Source organism: Phocoena phocoena, chromosome 6 (genome assembly GCF_963924675.1).
Source record: "Phocoena phocoena chromosome 6, mPhoPho1.1, whole genome shotgun sequence".
NCBI lineage: Eukaryota > Metazoa > Chordata > Mammalia > Artiodactyla > Phocoenidae > Phocoena > Phocoena phocoena.
Window position 1 is genome coordinate 36,908,262 of NC_089224.1, and position 15,683 is coordinate 36,923,944.

Consider the following 15,683-nt stretch of genomic DNA (forward strand, 5'->3'; position numbering starts at 1 on the left):
TCCAATCTGCAATGATCACAGATTCACAGCTGCTTTACTAACACACAAATATCGCCCAGCTTCCGTAGTTGAGGAAAGGGTGGAAGAGTCCTTACTGTTCCTTTGCCCTATCTCCCTAGTTCCATTAATTCAAATTTCAGCATTTGTTACTATCAATCCTTATTTCCTTGTACCAAGTTCTAAATCAATTCAGATGCTTTTGCTTGCAAGTAATGGACAGCTCACATGAATAGAGATGCCTTGGGTAGATTTTATAACTTCTACACAAAGCCCTGATGTTCACTCTTACTGCATTTGTGGAAGTCACATTTCCAGTCTAAATAAATCACTGGCCAGGAATTTGCTAACAAACTTAATCAGATTCACGTGGGCTAGAATTTGGAGATGGAATATAGTCAGTTTTCAAATAGAGTCCCAATGACAGTTAGTGACACTTTGAGAAGAAGGAAGGGGAGTTGGAAGCTTCGAATTCAGTCAACAGATATACATTATCTTTGTAACTCATTCTAATCTTATAGGTGTTTTTATATAGTATTTAACTCTCTTCCTTGGAAGGAGTCCGGATGGTATTTCATCCCAGTTATATTAAGAATTAACTCCCTATGGAAACTAAAGTAACAATAAATAACCCTAGAAAGAACAATTTGTAAATATTATGTAGCTGCCATACCAAAATTTAAAACAAAAACAAAAAAACAGGTTACCTAGAGCCCATGCAAATTAAATTGGCAATTTGTTTTCTTTGTCTTCTTTTGTGTAAGATCTTTGAACTGTATATATATTTGTAACATAATCAAGGCAAAATACAAAATCTCTGACTAAATGAGCTTAGAAGGTGTCTAAAGACCCATTAGGGAGCTATTTGTAAAAAGATGGTTATCCTTAAAGAGGTCTCTAAATTGTCAAAGCTACAACTATAAATCCCAACAACAAATATGGAAGAAAGAGCTGGCTATGAAATAAGATATCTGGGTTCAAAACCCTCAACCATTATTTTATATCACAAAAACAAATATGGGTTGAAAAATATTGCATTATGCTGCTGTAGGTGTTAAAACTTGACCAGCAGACTTGTGAAGATTAATTGATAAAACATAAGTGAATTAAGTTAGCAAACAACCTAATACATAGGTAGGTCCTCAAAAACTTGGAATAATTCAGTTACTTACTTTTGTTAAATACTGTTGTTTTTTTAGAATTTGAAATAAATAGGGCTAATGACATTTAATTCATTCACTGCCTTTCTTACTGCTTCTTTCATTTTTTTTTATGATTCTTATAAAGCTGCCTCTAATTTTCTCTGGATCTGTACCCTCATCTACTACTATGGTGTTGGGAAAGAGCAAGTAACATTCCCAGCTGAGTCAGATTTCAGGCCATTATGCATGATATTGCTTTTATAATATCATTAAATACCCTTGCTCATTACAGCAGCCCTGGGTTTATTAATAACTCATTTATGATTCAACTATCACATTACGTCATACATTTTATTTTGTACCTCAGAACTCAAAACCTCAAATGTAAAACTCAGTTTTACATTTCTAGTTCATACTCTAGGGGGAGCCAAAAGATAGTTGCTAGATCCCAGTCCAGAATGTTCCCTGTGTCACTCCTGTGTGCCTCAGAAAATCACAGAAAAAATACATTTACTTTGTCAAGTAAGCCATATTTGCTTCTGTTTTCAAGCTCAGGAAACAACCCTTCAACAAGCTTGGTTTAGGAACCATAATTATAAATAAAGCTTCAGATATAATGAGTGGATTCTTCAAAATCACTGTTCTCCCTCATTACATTTATTTTCACTGTCTATCTTATTTCTTGTGTTTGCTTATTCAACAGATTTTATTAAATATCTCCTGTTTCCCAGAGTACAGGCTAAGTACTGGGGATGTAGTCATGAGCCAGAATAGACCTGATAACTAGTCTTACTGAATTACATAGATCGATAGCATCAGTCACTTCAAAGAGGCTTTTGGCATGTGTATCTGATTTAATAGCCCTGAAATTTTTAGGGGTTTGACATTCTATTAATTCTTCATGGTTTCTTAATGGAAGTGCTAACCTACTTATTTTTATTTGTGTAAACATGATTAGATTTGGTCTTGATAAACACCAACATATCCAGTTAGATTGCTTTCTGATCGATTCTTCATTGGTCAGTGCTTTCGAAACTTCCAGCTCTCCTGGCACCTTTCTAGTTCTTCCACCTAAATGTTGCTTATATAATCCAGTCATACTGAATGACTTAGGTTTGCAAACCTGAAAAGCAATTACCTTCATATTTTAAAAATACATACATATGTGAAGGGGATTTGCAAAAGAAGGGACAATTCTGGATCTTCAATGAAGAAGATATTCAGAGAAGTGTAACAGCCACTAGAAGGGATGGAAATGTACACAAGGGTTTGTGTAGGGTGAAATTTTTGTTTCAGTTCCTTTTCCAGTATATTTGAATGATGATCTCAGTAAGTAGGAACTTAAGCCATGAAATCTAGAAAGTGTCTGCCATGCTTTGTTTAAAAGATAACACTGACATTTGTGCTATAAGTCACTGATTTAAGACCATGCAACTATGCTGGTGAGCTTTTAATATCTTCCAGGACCCTCTGCCTGAATAAAGGGAGACTTCTGAAGAAGAAACCTGTATTCTAAAAGTAAGAACAAACATGATGCAGAGATTCAGGCCTAATTATTTTTTTCTTTTAAAATACACGAGATAGGTTTGGGGATATCCTGGAGGATAGCCATAGAGGTGACAAGTAAGGTCACAACTAAAAGGAGGTTCATAGTAATAAAATGGGATATATCTATTGTTCGGTCTTTCATGAATCATCACCTGCTATGGCTTCTCTTCTTTCTCCTTCTCCTTTTTCTTCTTTTTAATAGTATACCACACTCTCTAATCCATTCACATAGTTGAAGGATTTGAGGGAGGCATTTTCCTGTCTCAGATTTAACCAATTATTTTTTCTCTTGGTTTCTGTTTTTGTAACCGGCATAATTTAAAGCCATCAGTGATCATCTCTTTGGCCATGTGGTTTGGAAAAATAAAGTAGGTGAAGAAGGAAAGAAGAATGAAGTAGACATGTACTGAGGGAAGGAGTCAGGTGATAGAAAGCAAGTTCTCATTAGATTTGGAGTCATTTCTCATGCCCAACTCTCTGATCCTTGCCCTTAATTTCCATAAGACATTTTAATATCCTTACAAACATTTCTCATCTTTCTTATTCACTTCAAGAGTGTCTTTCCTAAGATTTTAAAGTTTACATTCACATTATAGAGTGACTTCTTTCAAAATAGGTTGTTATCATTTTTTTACAGCCCTTAATATCTGTCCTGTATATATATTCAGCAGATCAGAAGGTAGTCATGTGATAGCACTTGTAGGCCATAATTTATTCTAAATTTAGGGTGGGTATTATGGTCCATCTGATAGTAGTTTCTCTTTTGGACTTTGATAATATGCTATTAGTAATATTTCGATGTAAAATATTTCAAGCTATGAAACTTCTGAAATCTCAAATAAAATGAATATCAGATTTAATATGGAAATTTTATTGACAGGTCATTAGCAAATGTAAAAAAAGGAATAGTTCTGCTTTAACCATGTATATATGTTCCTTGTTCAACTATTCAGTTACCCTGACTGACTGATTCAAGCCCCCAGTGAGTTCAAAATAACAAGCAGGCAGTACCCAGGAGTGAGCACTGCAGCAAAATCAATTCTCACAAAGCTCCCAGTTCTGTCACATAGGGTTCGGAAACATTTAGACCAAAGGTAATGGATGTTTCGTTTCTGATGGGTTAGGTTTGGAGGGCAGCACTACGAAAAACTGTAGGAGGCACATTTAGCAATGTTTTATTCTTTCCTCTTTTATGTTCAAAAGCAAGTATAGGAGTCACCTACTCAACAGGCTTTGTTCATCCTTATTTGATTTGTATTCTTGCTGTGAAGCAACACATTGACTGTATACTGGGGTAGAAAAATTGAGCCTGAGGTTGTGGTGAGCTGTGGTCAGGGCTGGCCACAGAAAACTATAGGTGAATATAAAGAAGAAACTTCTAGTCACTGCGGCATGAATGCAGTTAAGGAGAGAGGGATCCTGTGTAGGTAAAGCAAGAAATTCAAGGCCTAGAACCTGAACATTAAGTCTGGTGTACATGGCCTGGTAAAACGTTTACTTCCAGTTATTGTGTAAGTAATTTCTGTGAGGTGGTGTAAGTCCACAGATTAGTGTGTTGCTGGTATGAGTCCCCTGGAGCTGAGCTGTGGGCAGCACCATGTTTGGCTTCATGAAACACGAGGGAGGAAATGGCAGCCAGGCCCAACCACCTACATGCTGTTTGGAACTTTGCACTTCTTATTAGCTGCTTTCAGAGTAAGCCAGAATAAAAACAAATTGGAAACCAATCCACATTGTCATTCTTTTCTATCCTTTTTTACATACCAGTTCTGTAGATCTGGCCAAATGTAGGGGATCAGTCAATATGCATTTTTTTTTTCCTGTTACACACACACAAATATACACTCAATTTTTTTTATAATGACTTTGGAAAGAGGTAGAGGAAAGCACTGTATGTGCCACACTCATCTTCATCCCTCTATATTGGAAAGAAAATGCAATAGGTGGGTTTCACTTGAAGTCCTGAGATGTATAACTAAGAGGAGTCTAGGCTGTTGAATTTTCTCAGGTGGGATCTCCTTCGGCTTCAAGGTCAAACAGGCTGTGGATCACAGATGCACTTTTCTTCCAGGTATTAGGAGTAGGAAGTGTTTTCATGTGGACTCACAAGTAAATATCACAACAGGGCAAAGCCTTTCCTTCCAAGGTGAAAGTTAGCGTGTTGATTTATGTGTGTTTAAGAAAAACACACATAAATGTCCAAAAAATGCCAAGTAAGAATAGAGTTAACATTTATTGAGTACTTAGCATTATGCCCTGCTCTAAGTACTTTTTAGTTATTAACTCATTTAATGACTATTATCCCCCATTTACAAATGAGGACATTAAGGTTCTAGAGAACACATCCATTAGCATGATCACAGAGTTAGAAGTCATTAGAGACAAGATTTTGACCTAGTGACTTGTACAAGCTCAGAGTAATGAGAGCTAGAACCAGAATTTGACCCAAGGATGTCTGTCTTCAAGATACCAACTCTGTATTTGACACTGACTTCAAACACATATCTTGCTTTTCAAGCAAAATATTTTATTTCCCTTTTACAGGCAAGGAAACTTGAATCCTAAGAAATGATACCATTTCCCCTTTGTTGCTAAGTTATTAAATGGTGCAACTGGAATTTGAACCCAGGTTTGTTTGCTGTAAACAGGACAGCAGAGCACTGTCTAACTGATAGTTTGCTAGCTGATACAAGGTATTTATGTTTGTTCAGTTATTAAAATAATGTTAGATTTTCCCCAACTTCTTTTTACTCTTCTTGAGACATGCAGGTAATAATGGACTAATGCAATAACTCAAAAAGGTATAGAGGAAAATCACTGCTTATACAAAAATGCCACGTAACTTGAGTTTAAACAATAAGTTTAATCACAATATTAATGATTAAGTCTTTCCTGAAAGACTTCCATACAATGACAGCAAAGAAGAAAAATGAAAGGAAATTTGCCCCACTTGACATTATGATATAACAAAAAGCATAGATTAAAGCTGCATGGAAGTGGAGCATAAATAAGCACAGAGATCAATATGAATGGAAAAGAATAATATAGAACTACAAGAAAGAAACCACATTATACAAGCTACCTTGATATCTAGTGAGGCTGGCATTAAAATTAATGGGACTCATACCACCTAATAAATGATATTTGTTCATAGGAATAAAAATAGCTAATCAACATATTAAAAGGATCTCAACTTCACTCATCATTAAGTAAGCACAAAATAAATTAGATGCTATTTTCAACTTTCAGATGGGCTTATATTTACATGTTTTGTAGTAACAGCGAGGGTATGAGGAAATAGGCAGGAAATCTGTCTAATCTACCTATGTTGATTGGAAATGGATTGTTACAATTATTTGTAAAAGGCATTTAGAAAACATCTAATTTTAAAATTCTCATGTCCTTTGACTGACAATTCCACTTCTATCAATTTTAATATTTACACATATTTGTGTAAATATAAATGTATTTATGTATAATATAAATATTTTTATACTTGTGTATATTTATACACAAATATAAATATTTGTGTAAATACTAAAAAGATGAATAAAGTTGTTAACTGCAACACTCTGAAAAGATATTATGAGGGAAAAAATCCATCTTCATGTGAAGTAATATACAGTGAATTAAGATATATTCACAATCAAATGTTAGTTACTCTTGATAAAGAAGATTGTGTGCTTATATGTAGCGATCTATGTACTATTCAATTATGTGAACACAAACACCTAGCAAAATGTATAACCACGTATTGTATTTTCTTTTTACACACACACACACACACACACACACACGGTCTGTCCAGAATCAAGGAAGCAGAGGTAAAAGCCTAAGGCTAATCTAGTTTCAGAAATCTAGATAAAAGTAAAAATGGTGATTGGAATGGAGAAGTTATGAGGATCAAGTTTCGGCAAGAGAGGTATGCCAATATCTATTCTGAAATCAAGTATTTTATTTACACTACAGTGAGAGATTTCTCACCTGGTTATCTGAGAGGTATTCTTAATGATTATTTTAATAAATGTATACATATATACTTAAAAAATTATATGCTACTACTGCTACAAGGCTAAACTAAATTCAGCCAGCTTTTAACAGTCACCTCCACCCTGCTCCCCAGAGGTAACACTTATCATAATATTAGCTATTGTTTTTCATAGTTTTCTCCATATTTTAATGTGCATGTACTGAAATTTTTATTACTCATTTAGACATTATATATATATATATATTTTTTTTTTGTGGTATGCGGGCCTCTCACTGCCCATTTTTCTTCATATTCTTCTATTTTTCGTCCCTACAGTTTTCTTCCCTCTTCGTCTAACAGCTTCATTCAATGTTCCTCAGTGTAATTTTCCACATGGAGAAATGTGTTAGATAACCCACTGATTCCTTGTTTTCCTGCTTCCTTCTGCTACACTTTGTATTGATGACTGTATAGTTGCTGTACATTTGTCAATATGGATATTTAATCGGGCTGTATTACGTGTTGCCTTATAGTTTCTGGAAACTTTCTCTTCTTTCCTGATTTACTTCATCATTTTGATGGAGTATATTCTCCAAAAACAACCTCAAATAAGTTATGGGTTAACTATATTCTTTGAAAAAGTAGTAGAAAGTATCTTCATTCTACTTTACTATGTGACTGAAAGTTAAGCAATACATATATTTTTTTCTCAAATATTTAGAGTGAGAGAGAGAGAAAGAGAATGTGTGTGTGTGTGTGTGTGTGTGTGTGTGTGTGTGGAGAGACAGAATGTGTGTACAACACAAAACAGGGCAAGAGGCGAATGTTAAATACACAAAAGAGCCGAATTAAAACATCTCAGGAGAAACTCTAGGAAATAGATGACAATGGGTAAATGGGTCACCATCTTAAACATTTTTAGTAAATTTGTTTAAACTCAAAACCGGGCAAAGGGACTTCCAGTTTCCAGTCTGTCATGAAAGAACCTTGGAAGTTCCACTCTGTCCTAATAAGAAGTAGGAAGCTGAACAAACTGAAAAATCAACTGCTTCTTAGGTTCATAAGAGAAGTGAGGTCATGGAGCAAATGGCTGCCTCCAACGTGGAGAGAACTACAGGCGACTACTGGGAATCACAACTTTCAGGAGTGATAACCCATGAGCAGAAGCCTCCGCAGAAACCACTGCCTAGGGAAGTCTGAACTGTAATTGAGAAATTGCTGGAGTCTCACTGTGAACATCTGTGTGAGTTTAAAACCCTAAGGAACCCGGTCATAGGGGGATTTCCACACCTTTGTGTGTTTTACTTCCAAGAGCTAGACCTGGTTCTCACAGTGAATATAAGAGAAAAATCTCCTTGTGCTTCCGGCAGGTGGAGGGGAAGAGGATAATAAATTAGACAAACCTGCTTCCCAAATATCTATTCAAATCGCTGCTTTGTTTTATGAAGTTGTGTTTTTCTGGATTTATGCAATTTATGACTCTGAAACTATCAATATTGATTAATTTATTCAATGACATAGATTTAAGAATAACCAGGATTTTAGGGACATGTATTAGAATAGACAGATGACTATTCTAGAATAATAGAGGTATTTCTATTTATCACTTAAATCATGTTTCTTTCAGCCTTTTACATTCAAAAATAAGCCAGAAGTCTTATTAAAATAGGAAATATACGTAGTTTCTGAATAGAACAAATTTGTTTCTGGTCTGTTTTGGATCTTAGATATTTCAGGACTATTTTTGTCTGACATTATGGGCTAGGAAATAACTACAGCCTGTAACCAGAAAAGAGTTTTGAAACAGATGCTTTGTGTGAGAAATATAGATTTTCTAAATTCATGTAGTGCTCATTCAACATATTAAGAATTTGACTTGGCATACCAATTCATGAGTAGGAAAAATCAAAGGACTTGGTGAGATAAACAGAAAAGCCACACATTATATAAAAATAACGTATCCACATGTATGTGTAAATTTATATTCCACATTTAATGCAGAGTGCAACATTAAGCCTAAAAGATGAAAATGTTAAGTTCTTAGAAACACATTTAGTGATTTCATTCCATGGTTAATATTCTATGAATAAATTCCTTCAAATATTAAACATGATGGAAATATTTATTGATTAAATAAAAAGGGGTATGCCTTTATACACCTCAGAAAACACAATAGTGATTTCCTCATGACTGATAAAAATTGTAATGGGTGTACAATAAAGTAAATAGATCACAATATTTCTATTCTTTTTATTATTTACAATTTTACTGATATTTTGTCATTTTATTATTGAAGAATTCCCAAAAAACCTAATTTAATAGCTAGAGATTCAAATTAGGAAATATTATAGCAGGGTTTTTACATTTTATTATTTATTTTGTTTCTTTTTTCTCTTAATTATTGAGTGGTAGTAATTTTGAATATAAGGGGACAATTAATTAAAATAGTTGGTAATATCAGATATTTTGTTTTCCTCTTGAAAGGTACAGGAATTATCCAGTTTTGCTGGACTTAACAGGAAAAAAAATGCAAATACTTGAGGCCCCCAAAATATTTGTGTTTATTATTGGTATAGTTGTATGAAATAAATCTAGCATATGAATGAGAGAAAAAAGGAACAGTTTGCAAATGAGTTAGGATGCATTTGCCATGGCACAAAATTCTCTGTCAGAGTCAGTTTGCTAAGTTTCTTATGTCCATAGCATAGAATGTAAATGACTCTCCTGGGAATTGAATGCAAATAAGAATATATCATTCTGGTTTCTACTTGAGACTGCAAATAATTTTCCTTCTGTCTTATAGAAATGTGATTTCTCATTGCCTATTGGTCTAACCATGCTCTGGAATCATTTACTCACTCATTCACTCACTTGTTCATCTTTCAAACATTGGGGAGGGAGCTCCTATGTGCCAGCAATCACAGCTGGGACTGGAAATGTAAGCAAGTTGCTCTTTTTAAGATAGAATGATAACCAGTGATAGCCAGAAGCTTTTGACGGGGTAAATGTAGTGGTAGAGGACTAGGCATGGCATCATAGAAGGTCTGAAATAAGTGTTTGCCTTAGGCAAGGATATCAAGGAAAACATCTAGTAGGAGATAGTACCTGAGTTGAATCCTAAAGGATGGCTAAGTGTGCTGGAAGTAGCAGAAGGTGGGAGGGCCAGTCTGCTTAGCATTCAGGATAAGATAAAGGCCCATATAGGTCCATAATAGAATGGTGTGTGCATAATAGAAATTAATTTAAATCCATTATTAGTTTAGCATAAAGTACGAGGAGCAGATAGAGGAACGGTGAGCTAGAAAGTAAATAGAGATTGGTTTGTCAAGAATCTTTTTTTTTTTTTTTTTTTTTGCGGTACGCGGGCCTTTCACTGTTGTGGCCTCTCCCGTTGCGGAGCACAGGCTCCAGACGCGCAGGCTCAGCGGCCGTGGCTCACAGGCCCAGCTGCTCCGCGGTATGCGGGATCTTCCCGGACCGGGGCACGAACCATCGTCCCCTGCATCGGCAGGCGGACTCTCAACCACTGCGCCACCAGGGAAGTCCTGTCAAGAATCTTATTTGACCTGATCCGGAATCTGTATTTCTTTCTATAAAAAGGACTATCCTCTTTGTATGTGTGATATATATATCTTGCGTATATGTATATCTATCTTGCATATATATGGCATATATATATATAGTGAATATATATGTCTTATATATACATATATATCTTGCATATATATCTATCTTGCATATTTATATTTTATTTATATATTTTGCATAACAAAGCCAACATCCAAAAACCTAAATTTTCCCCAATCAATGCTACTGATGACTAGGAGCTATACAGAATTTTAAAACTTTTTCCCTGATGTTAGATTAAATAATGACATCTCATTCAATAAGGAAGGGAAGAAAGGAGGAATTGTGGAGTCAAAAGGCCCTTCAATGTTTTGATAATTTTCTTCGACTTCTTAAGAGAAGACAGAATAAAACCTGTTTCACCATCTCATTACCTGTAAAGCATGTGATGCTTTTCATTTGCTGGCCCCTAAACATCCCCTTTCATTCTCCCCCTCATTCACTAACCTCAGAGACACTTGACACACCAAATTTAGTCCTTTCTAAGAAACTTTGCATTCACTTTTCTTCTATTTGGAAGTCTTGTCCCTCTTTTAAGGTGGTCCCTCAATTCTTTTTTTTTTTAATTTTTATTGAAGTGTAGTTGATTTACAACATTGTGTTAGTTTCTGTTGTACAGCAAAGTGAATCAGTTATACATATACATATATCCACTCTTCTTTAGATTCTTTTCCCATATAGGTCATTGAAGAGTATTGAGTAGAATTCCCTGTGCTATACAGTAGGTTCTTATTAGTTATCTATTTATACATAGTAGTACGTATATGTCAATCCCAATCTCCCATTTTATCCCACCCGCCCCCCGCTTTCCCCTTTGGTAACCGTAAGTTTGTTTTCTACATCTGTGACTCTGTTTCTGTTTTGTAAATAAGTTCATTTGTACCCTTTTTTAAGATTCCACATATAAGTGATATCATATGATATTTGTCTTTATCTGTCTCACATACCTCACTCAGTATGACAATCTCTGAGTCCATCCATGCCACTGCAAATGGCATTCTTTTTTATGGCTGAGTAATATTCCATTGTATATATGTACCACATCTTCTTTATCCATTTATCCTCAATTTTGATATTACCTTCCACTGAGGTGTTTCATGATCAACTAATTAAAAGCAACCCATCCAGTGTTTTTCTATATCATTCTCTTTTACTTTCATAGCCTTAGCTAATACCTGAAATTATCTTCTTTATTCATCTATTTATTGTCTCCATTGACATTAAATGAAACAGGAATATAAAAATTTTAGAGAATGGCCTTTATATATTATTTTGCTCTTAGGTATCTAGAATAAGGTCTGATGCATAAGGGGATTTGAAAAATGTACCTGACTAACTTCATGTTGTCCTAGCAGAGGTGCATGTATATTTTTGAATTATGGTTTTCTGCAGATATATGCCCAGGAGTGAGATTGCTGGATCATATAGTACCTCTATTTTTAGTTTTTTAAGGACCCTCCATACTGTTCTCCACAGTGGCTGTACCAGTTTATATTCCCACCAACAGTGTAGGAGGGTTCCCTTTTCTCCACACCCTCTCCAGCATTTATTGTTTGTAGTTCTTTTGATCATGGCCATTCTGACTAGTGTGAGGTGATACCTCATTGTAGTTTTGATTTGCATTTCTCTAATAATCAGTGATGTTGAGCATCTTTTCATGGGCTTTTTAGCCATCTGTATGTCTTCTTTGGAGAAATGTCTATTTAGATCTTCTGCCCATTTTTTGACTGGATTGTTTGTTGTTTTGATATTGAGCCATATGAGCTGTTTGTATGTTTTGGAGATTAATTCCTTGTTGGTTGCTTCGTTTGCAAATATTTACTCCCATTCTAAGGGTTGATTTTTCATTTTGTTTGTGGTTTCCTTTGCTGTATAAAAGCTTTTAAGTTTCATTAGGTCCCATTTGTTTATTTTTGTTTTTATTTTCATTACTTTAGGAGGTGGATCAAAAAAGATCTTGCTGCGATTTATGTCAAAGAGTGTTCTGCCTATGTTTTCCTCTAAGAGTTTTATAGTATCTGACCTTACATTTAGTTCTTTAATTCGTTTTGAGTTTATTTTTGTCTGTGGTGTTAGGGAGTGTTCTAATTTCACACAAAAATATAAATCAATGGAACAGGATAGAAAATCCAGAGATAAACCCAAGCACCTATGGTCACCTAATCTATGATAAAAGCAGGAAGAATATATAATGGAGAAAAGACAGTCTCTTCAATAAATGGTGCTGGGAAAACTGGATAGCTGCATGTAAAATATATTTTTTAATGAAGTCCAATTTTTTATGGATTGGGCATTTTTTTTCTTTTTTGTTTATAAGACTCTGCCTTATCCAAGGTCAAAAGGTTTTCTCTTATGTTTTCTTCTAAAAATTTCATAGTTTTAGCTCTTACGATTAGGTCGTATGGTCCATTTTGAGTTAATATTTTGTGTGCTCTGAGTTTATTTTTTTGCATATGGATATTTAATTATCTCTGTTCCATTTATTGAAAAGACCATCCTTTCCCATTGATTTTCATTGCCACCTTTCTTAAAAATCAACTAACCTGAAATATGTGGATTTAGTTCTGAACTCTCAGTTTTGTTCCATTGATTTATATAATTATTTTTATGACAGTAAGTTTGGAAATCATGTAGTATTTGTTTGTTCCAAATTATTTTGGCTGTTCCAAGTCCTTTGCCTGTCTGTATAATTTTTTATTACATTCTGTTTTTAGAGCAGTTGTAGGTTACAGTAAATCTGAGCAGAAGGTACAGGGATTTCCCATATAGCTCCTGCTCCACACATTTACACCCTCCCCATTATTAACATCCCCCACCAGAGTGGAACTTTTGTTATAGTTGACGAACCTACATTGACAATCATTATCTCCTGGAGTCCAGAATCTATACTGCAGTTGACTCTTGGTGTTGTATATCCTGTGGGTTTACACAAATGTATAATGACATGTATCTGCCATTATTGTATCATACAGAGTAGTCTCACTGCCCTCAAAATCCTTTGTGCTTTGCCTATTCATCTCTTCCTCCCCACTAACTCCTGGCAACCCCTGATCTTTATGTTGTTTCTATAGTTTTACCTTTTCCAGAATGCCATGGATTTGGAATCATACACCATGTAGTCTTTTCAGACTGGCTTCTTTCACTTAGTAATACACATTTAAGGTTCCTCCATGTCTTTTCTTGGCCCGGTAGCTCATTTCTTTTTAGTGCTGAATAATAATCCATTGTCTGGTTGTATTCACAGTTTATCCATTCATCTACTAAAGGACATCTTGGTCCCTTCCCAGATTTGTCAATAATGAAAAAAGCTACTACAAACATCTGTGTACAGAGTTTTGTGTGGACATATATTTTCAACTCCTCTGAGTAAATACCAAGAAGCACAATTGCTACATTGCATGTTAAGGGTATGTTTAGTTTTGCAAGAAACCACCAAACTGTCTACTAAAGTAGCTGTATCATTTTGCACTTCCACCAGCAATAAATGAGAGTTTCTATTGTTCCACATCCTTACCAGCACTTGGTATTGTCAATGTTCTTGATATTGGCCGTTTTTAATAGGTGAGTAGTGGTATCATACTGATGTTTTAAACCATATAAGTTTTTTTGATGCAGCTTGTCAATAGCAGTAACAGCAACAACAACAGCAACAAAGCCTGCTGTGGTTTTGAGAAATACTGTGTTGAATGTAGTGATCAATTGGGGAGAATTGTTAACATTATAAAACCGAGTGTTCCACCCCTTCCTCTGGCTGAACATTTTAAAAATAATCTGAATTTGTGCTCACAGATATTCAGCCCATCAGCTCCCCTTTTTAAGAAAAATCAAAGATATGCTTTCATCTCAGAGAGAGCACATCTCCAAGCAAAGGCTCCTCTATTCTGGTCGTCCAAGTGGGTGTCTGTTTCAGAGGTTTTCTCTTTTGCCCAAACTCCACCTAATAAAGTTCTGAGAACATGGAAAAAATAAATCCCTCTACTAATTTAAATCATCTTCAGTTTCTCTCAACAATATTTTGTAATTTTCAATGTAGAAGTCTTGCACTCCTTTGGTTAAATTTATTCTTAAGTATTTTATTATTTCTTGTGATTTTGAATTTTCAAATGTTCACTCCTAGTATTTAGGATGACAGTTTATTTTCTGTATGTTAATTTCTTCTTGCAACCTTGATCCTCACTTATTTGTTCTAGTAGTTGTGTGAGTGCATGTGCAAGTATGGGCATGTGTGTGAATTTGTTAGGATTTTCTAAATACAGGATCATGTCTGAAGTGCCTGAAGATAGATTTTTATCTTCCATTTCAAGTGGTGTGTCTTTAATTCCTTAATTATTTATTCATTTATTCACTGGATAGAACTTTCAGTACAATGTGGAATAGATGGACCCTCCAAAGCGTATGCTGTTTTCAGAAATGGGGATGCAAAATATAAATGAATAGCAGTAAGGAAATACAGGGCGTTTATATAATTGATCATATTTATTGTCTGGGATTGTTTTTTAAGTAGGGAAAGTAAGGTTTATGCTTAGAAAAGGAGTAACTATTAGAGTTAATTCCTGTTAAAAATTGTTCAGATGGACTTAGAACACATTTTTTGGAAACAAATTAATATAGCACAAAGGATACTTTAAAGGGTGGTGGCCAAAAATATAAATTGTAATAAGTGATATTATCACTTTGTCACTTTAATCCAAATGGATTTAAACAAGAAGTCTTTTAAGTGAGGTCTCTAATTAATAGATGTTGGTAAAAAATTTCTAGATGAATATGTACTCAACTAAACCTTTTTCATGTGTTTTTACATTTCAAATTTCATTCTTAATCACATACAAGTAGGTGAAAAATAAACAATTAAATAGGAAGGGGGATGAGGGCGTGTGTGCTTAGCAAAGGTATCCCATCCTGTTCAAATCTCCATGGGGCTTGAGGATGAGGGTGGCTCTTCTCAGCACCACTGTTTACATAGCTTGCTGCTGGCACAGAGAGTAGGAAAGAGACATACTGTTGGCATTTTGAGAGTCTGGTAATGATGCTCATACACCAGCATGTAGAACCACAGTCAGGACATAGAATGGAAATTGCTAGCCACATTCAATTGTGACGTGTACATTCATAAACTCTGAAGTTAATGTATTAGGCTTCTCAGAAAATTAAATAACATGAAGATAAACTGTATTTAGATATTTTTCAAGAACAAAGAACTGATCAGAAGGTTTCTTTGTATATGATTAATTCCCATTGCAAAGTATACAATATTCTTTGAGTCTTTATGGTGATTTCCCCTTTATACACATGACAGTGTATGTAGTTGTAATAAGAATAACACAAGCCGGGCTTCCCTGGTAGCGCAGTGGTTGAGAGTCCGCCTGCCAATGCAGAGGACGCGAGTTCGTGCCCCGGTC